At 46.8% G+C, this 5,892-nt stretch overlaps 1 long non-coding RNA gene across 1 annotated transcript; it reads right to left on the bottom strand.

Moving 5' to 3' along the window:
- Window positions 1–721: 721 nt before the first annotated feature.
- Window positions 722–4,406, bottom strand: LOC109283023 (uncharacterized). Its single transcript, XR_002090067.2, has 2 exons — window positions 2,104–4,406; window positions 722–1,605 (listed from the first exon to the last, which is right to left on the bottom strand). It is a non-coding gene; the product is annotated as an uncharacterized LOC109283023 (long non-coding RNA).
- Between the last annotated feature and the right edge of the window lie 1,486 nt (window positions 4,407–5,892).

The raw sequence follows: 5,892 nt of genomic DNA, 5'->3' as shown, positions 1-5,892 counted from the left end.
CATGTTTGTTGCCTATGCTTACAGATGAAGGAAAAGAAGTAGAAGCTGTTGGGCCCTGGCCTCCTCCCCACTCTCCCTCATCCCCACTGCTCTTAAACCTCCTCATGATCCTTGTGGCACACACCACCATCAGTGTGCCATGAAACAACAGTGGGGAGTGCCAGACCACTGTGGGTTGCTGTACTATGTGTTTTTTTGGGGAATATGGGAAGGGAGACATGCTTTCTGGTAACTGACTGGGGCTATATGCTAACTGAGGTCTTTAGCATTCAGTACAATGAATGCTTCTTTCATAAGACTCAGATGTGCCTTGCAGACATAAACTTTGCAGTGGTATCAAGGACTGTGCATATCATGCAGAATGCTTCCTGACACTCCTTCATAGTCTATTCCTGATAAATAAATAAACTCTTTTGGTCGGTTTTTATAGGCTACAATGGGGGATACAAGGTCCATTGCCTGTCTGTCTGCTACAAGGGTGCTTGAAGAACCTTGAAACTAGGGTCCAGCTAGGAAGCAACTGGCATCAGGGTCCATGGGAGGTTGTAGGGGGCATTGTGGGGGGTGGTTATGTCCCTTAATGGAGTATGAGGGGGCCAGGGATATTTCCCACAGTGGTGGGGAGACAGGCAGAGTGGGTGTTGGCATTGTTCAAGCATTTGGGGGAAGGATTTCCCAGTTCAGAGAAGAATTTTCACAGCAACAGAGGAAAAACTCAGGGTGGTGTGACTAAGTCAAATTTATTTTTCAAGCTTGTTGATTGATTAGGTACAAAATGCTCAAGGACATGGACTGGATGCCTCAGGTCCATATCACAGAGAATGGAGGGACCAATATTGACAGTATGGTTGAACAATTACCTCCCTGAGTGATATGCTTTGTCCAGATAGAATGGAAGCATAATACCAACCCCCACACCTCCCTTTGCCCATGCACTGGGACATAAGAATATAAGAACATAACAGTCCTTTTGTGGGGTTCACACCACAATTAGTTGGTCAGTGTTTCTGACCAACAGAATACTTTGTAGTTGGCACTGTCCACCATGGGAAGGGAGAGGGAAAGGAGTAGTAGTAGTGGGCACTGTCCACCATGGGAAAGGGAGAGGGTCGGGGCTCCACAGATGTCTACAGATATCAGTTTGGAATGATGGGCTACAGGTGGTGAGGCCCCAAAACCCTACTACCACACTGCCCTCTTAGCTATGGGTGTGAGTCTCCCTCTGTACCTAGGTCTTCACAATACAGTGTTGACCTCTACTTTCCAGTACAGTAGGCCCTCCCTTGACACCATCAGGATCACTGCTTGGACCAGGGAAAGGGGTGCTGTTCAGGTCCACACACTAGGACCAGTAGGAGTGGGTGCTCTTCAGCCTCCTTGTGCTGAAATCAGGAGAGGTGAGTGATTTTTGGCTCCCCATGCTGGAATCAGGATGACTGGTGGATAGTCTCAGGCATCAATGGCAGGGCCTCTTAGGAGCCATCAGAGGAAATGAACTGAAACACCCTTGGATGCAACATAGAAAATTTTGTCTCCAGACATGTGACTTCCCCCAGATTCAAGGGGTCAAGATCTTTCAGGGAACAGGTACTTGCCCTGGGTCACCTGCAACATGGATGAAATAACATCTCAGTCAACATCCTGCATTTTGATCATTGTGCTGTCACAACTGTCTCATGTGTCCTGCTCTTCAGTGCACATGAAGCTGAGAACTAGCTCTGATGCAATGCACCTCTTAATTCCCCTGTGTTCCTGACAAGCTGCACATGTACTCCTGATCACCCTGTGCTCCCAGGAAGCTTGTCCTGTGCATGCAGCCCCCTTGCCTCTCTGAGGCTTTCTTGCACTGCCTGCTGCTGACACAAGCTGCAATTCCTCCCCAGATGTGAAGGCTGGAGACAGCCCTATCCTGAGGATGCAGGACAGCTAGTCATAGAAGAGCATGGCTTGCCTCCTACCCCTGAAGGGCTGATTGGTGTCATTCATCCACTTAAGATTGGATCCATTGGTTGAATCCATTTGGTTTAGCCCCTGAAATCCAACCAGTCCTAGTCATGGCCCTACATTCTCATACACTTCCTTGTTGTGGCTGCAGAGCTACACCTGGGTCTCCTCCTTGTCTCAGATGGCGATCAGATTCATCATCTTCTTGATGGTCCAGTTCTCTCTGGCTGCAGGTAGTGGAGTAAAATGGGCTGGGCTCTGCCATGGTATTCGTTGGCACCTCTGCATTCTGGGTTTTCCTCAGTGGGTCTGGATGTCACCAAGTGGATGAGGATCTGACCAAGAGGCTGCAGGTCAAGGTACATGCTCACCCTGACTGGGTACTTGTGCTCAGACAGGTGTTCCTTGCTACAGAGTAAACAGAAATAACAGAACTCTCTCCCACTTGCTGGGGGGGATGTGTCTGTGCCAGGGTATGGGTTATGGGCTGCTTAGGTCTTGATGTTTAGCCCTGGGATTTTGGGTCTGTGTCCATATTTTGGGTGGCTGGGCCTTTGGGTCTGTACCTGAGTCTTGGGGATCTTTTGTGTGTTTTGGGATTCATGTGGATCTCAGGGTGCTTTGGGATGAGGTTTTGAGAACACAGGAATCTTATCTGGGGTCTTAGGAGGGCTGGGTCCTGTGCATAACTTGCTGGGGTGATCTGACACCAGCTGACTTCCTGCCCCTTGGGCAGGGGGCTGGACCCGATGATCTCATGAGGTCCCTTCCAGACCTAATGTCTATGAAATCTATGAATCATACATCACTACATTACCTCCTTGTTGGACTAGTCTTAACCCTTGTCAGACAAGGTTTAAATTTCCACCTCACTCACCATTTTTAGACTGGATTAAGCATTGTGAATGCTTGCACATTTCTACTGGTCTAAGCTGGATTCCATCAATGTAAATGTAATGCTTGTGCGTACCCTTTATCAGCCACTGATCACAAGCTTCAGAAGATAAATGTTTTGCAGGTATCAGTTAAAATTGGGCCTGTCAAGTTAACATAGCAGGAAATATGAGGGGACTGCCACCCTGGCATCTAGTGTAGAAGCACTTGAACTGCAGGGCTCCACCTGAACAGAGTAAAGAGGTGGTTAGCAGTTTTAGTCTCAAGTCAGGCAGAAGGTAGGGCAGGGTGGCACAATAGAGACTAACTAGTTAAGAGGCAGGAGCTTTCTTTTTACATCTTCTTGCCATCCTTGGAATGGGGTAGGAAGAAGACATAGCACCCCTGCTCTGTAATCATGACAAGGAAGTGAAAATGGGGATACAAGGGAAGGGACTGAAAATGGAAGATTCAGTCTAATGGAGTATAAACTATGGAATTGCACTCAGGAAAAACTGCCGAGAGAGACCTGCCACTTGCAGAGTGCTATGTAGATCTGTCACTTTGAAAGGGTGCCCATGTGACAAACACTGGAGAGATCAATGGTGCAGTTTGCCCTTATTCCATTACCCATGGACAGATGCCTTCCTTGTGTATGACTTTTAAAAAGATTTAGCACTTTAAAAAGCTTTTTTTAGATCTTGTAATTTTTTTCCCCCGTGTGTATTTTTAGAGACGTTTTCCTGCTAAACTGTTTCTGGATTCAGTAAAGCATTGATCATGTAGGAAGATACTGCTTCAACCATATGAAGTTCATTGTGGGCTTGAGATTGAATTATTTTCAGAACTGTTACACCAGATTCCTGAACACAACTTTATCAACAGACACTATTTGATAAAAGAAAATAATACTCTGAATTTTATCCCTAGGCTTTGAAGGGAAACAAGCTGACACGTTTAATGCTAATTTCCATGACAATTAGATTTGAAATGCTTTATGGTATGTTTATTTCAAGGCACCTTCTTGTACCTTTCTCTCCTGTCAAATATATTTCTGGTTAGTAAGGGAGTTTCTACATATATAGGTAAACATAGTATTTGTATTGTTGAATGGAGAATATATATATGTTCTGAAATACAGATTTTAATTTAAAATAACTCAGGCTTTTCTATAGTCTGTGTTTATCCTTTTTAATATCTCCTTTGATAGCAATAGGCAGAAATGACACTTTTAAATGGTAAATGTAACAGAGCACTTAAAAAAAAGTCTCCAGAACCCTGCTATCACCTCTGTGCTGGGAGTTGGGGAGAGACCAGGACTGCACTGCCTCAGGCCACTCCCACACTGCCTGCTCGAGCCGGTGCAGAGCTGATGCTGCAGCCCAGAGCCTGGTGCAGCTGTTTGCAGCCTTCTAACTGAAGCCAGCCCCAGCTCTGGGGAGCTGCTGCCAGCCAGGAGCCTGGGCTGCTCCCAGCAGGCAGCTGGGATGCTGCAAGCCCTGCTGGGAGCATTCTGGGCTCCAGCAGCTACTCAGAGCCAGGGTAGCTGCTGACAGCCACAGAGCCTGAGCTGGGGGGCAGGGGCTTTGGGTGGGGGGCAGGGGCAGCAGGGTGGGGGGTAGGAGCTTTGGGTGGGGGGCACAGGGCAGCAGGGCTGGGGGCAGGGGCTTTGGGTGGGGGACACAGGGTGGCAGGGCTGGGGGGCAGGGTCTTTGGGTGGGGGCACAGGGCAGCTGGGCTGGGGGGCAGGGTCTTTGGGTGGGGGCACAAGGCAGCAGGCCTGGGGGCAGGGGCTTTGGGTGGGGGGCAAGGGGAACAAGCAGGGCATCCTGCCATGTACCCCTTGCCCTCATTTTGTTTTTCTAACATGCCGGCACTCTGGCACCTTCTGAGGTCAGCATTGTGGTGTTTTTCAGCACTCCAGCCAAAAAACATTGCCTACCCCTGCTCTAAACCCCTTAGTTCCTACCCAAACCTCCAGATGTTTCAGATGTTATTCTCCATGCTGGTATTCAGAGGCTGTATCCTTCCTGCGATCCTAGTTTTCTCTGATTAAAAAAAAAAAAATCCCTATTTTTTGGATTAAAAAAAAAAACCCAAATCCACATTTATCTGTTATATATTAATGGTGTTTAATTTTAAACATGGGAAAATGTGGATTTTGGGTTACTTATTTAAATCTGAAAATTGGGGATTTTTTTTTTAATCAGAGAAAACCAGGATACCCAGTGATGTTCCTTCCACAGCTCCCAACATGTTACTGCCCACCCTGTTCTCAGAGTGTAGGCTTATACTCTGTGAAAGCCCAGCCCTCCTCCAATCAGGCATTTCTTATGCAGTCAGGTGACACCTTTGACCAGCCCTCAGGTCAGCTGACTTTCTAATTAGGCCTGACCTCACCTGTCAGTGGCCCTGCAGACTGCCTGATCTCTTAAAGTGGCAGGCACACCAAGTGCCCTGCCACAGTAAACATTAAACTAAAAAGTTCAGTGAAATAAGATCTCTCTTGCTGGAGAGAATATGCCATATAAAGGAGCTAAAATAAAAAGCACTACTTTAAAAATCCAGTAATGACCTGGGTTGAAGGTTAGGTGCTTAAGCAAGAAATTTAGCTAATCATTATTACACTGCTTCACTTAATATGGGGCTCATGGCCCCAGTTGCTTAATGGGAAATGTTTCTGAAATGTGAGAAGTTTGTTGAGATCCTTTAGCCCTAGAAAATGGGTTCCTTATGTTTTGTACAGTAAATGTCAAGAATTACGAATACATGAGTCCCCAAACTTAAAGATGATAATGATTTGACATGTAGGTCTCTGGCAGATGTTAAAATAATTGCATCATTGTCATGGTAGATATACATGGCAGGAAATGTAATGTTTGGGATGGACCATAAAATTCCTCCAATCCCAATCCTGCCAGTATTGAGCTGCCCCCAGCCCAATCATAGAGATGCTCCAGGTCCAGAGCTGCTCCTATCCCTTATCTGGTTCCAGATCTGGGGCTGTTGAGACTGGGGCTGACAACTAGCTGATTGTCAGAGAGGTCCTCACAGTCTTGGCTGGGTTGATCTGAT

The sequence above is a fragment of the Alligator mississippiensis genome, chromosome 1 (assembly GCF_030867095.1).
Source record: "Alligator mississippiensis isolate rAllMis1 chromosome 1, rAllMis1, whole genome shotgun sequence".
NCBI lineage: Eukaryota > Metazoa > Chordata > Crocodylia > Alligatoridae > Alligator > Alligator mississippiensis.
The sequence above is the reverse complement of the archived record's forward strand: the minus strand, read 5'-3'. Positions and strand labels throughout refer to the sequence as shown.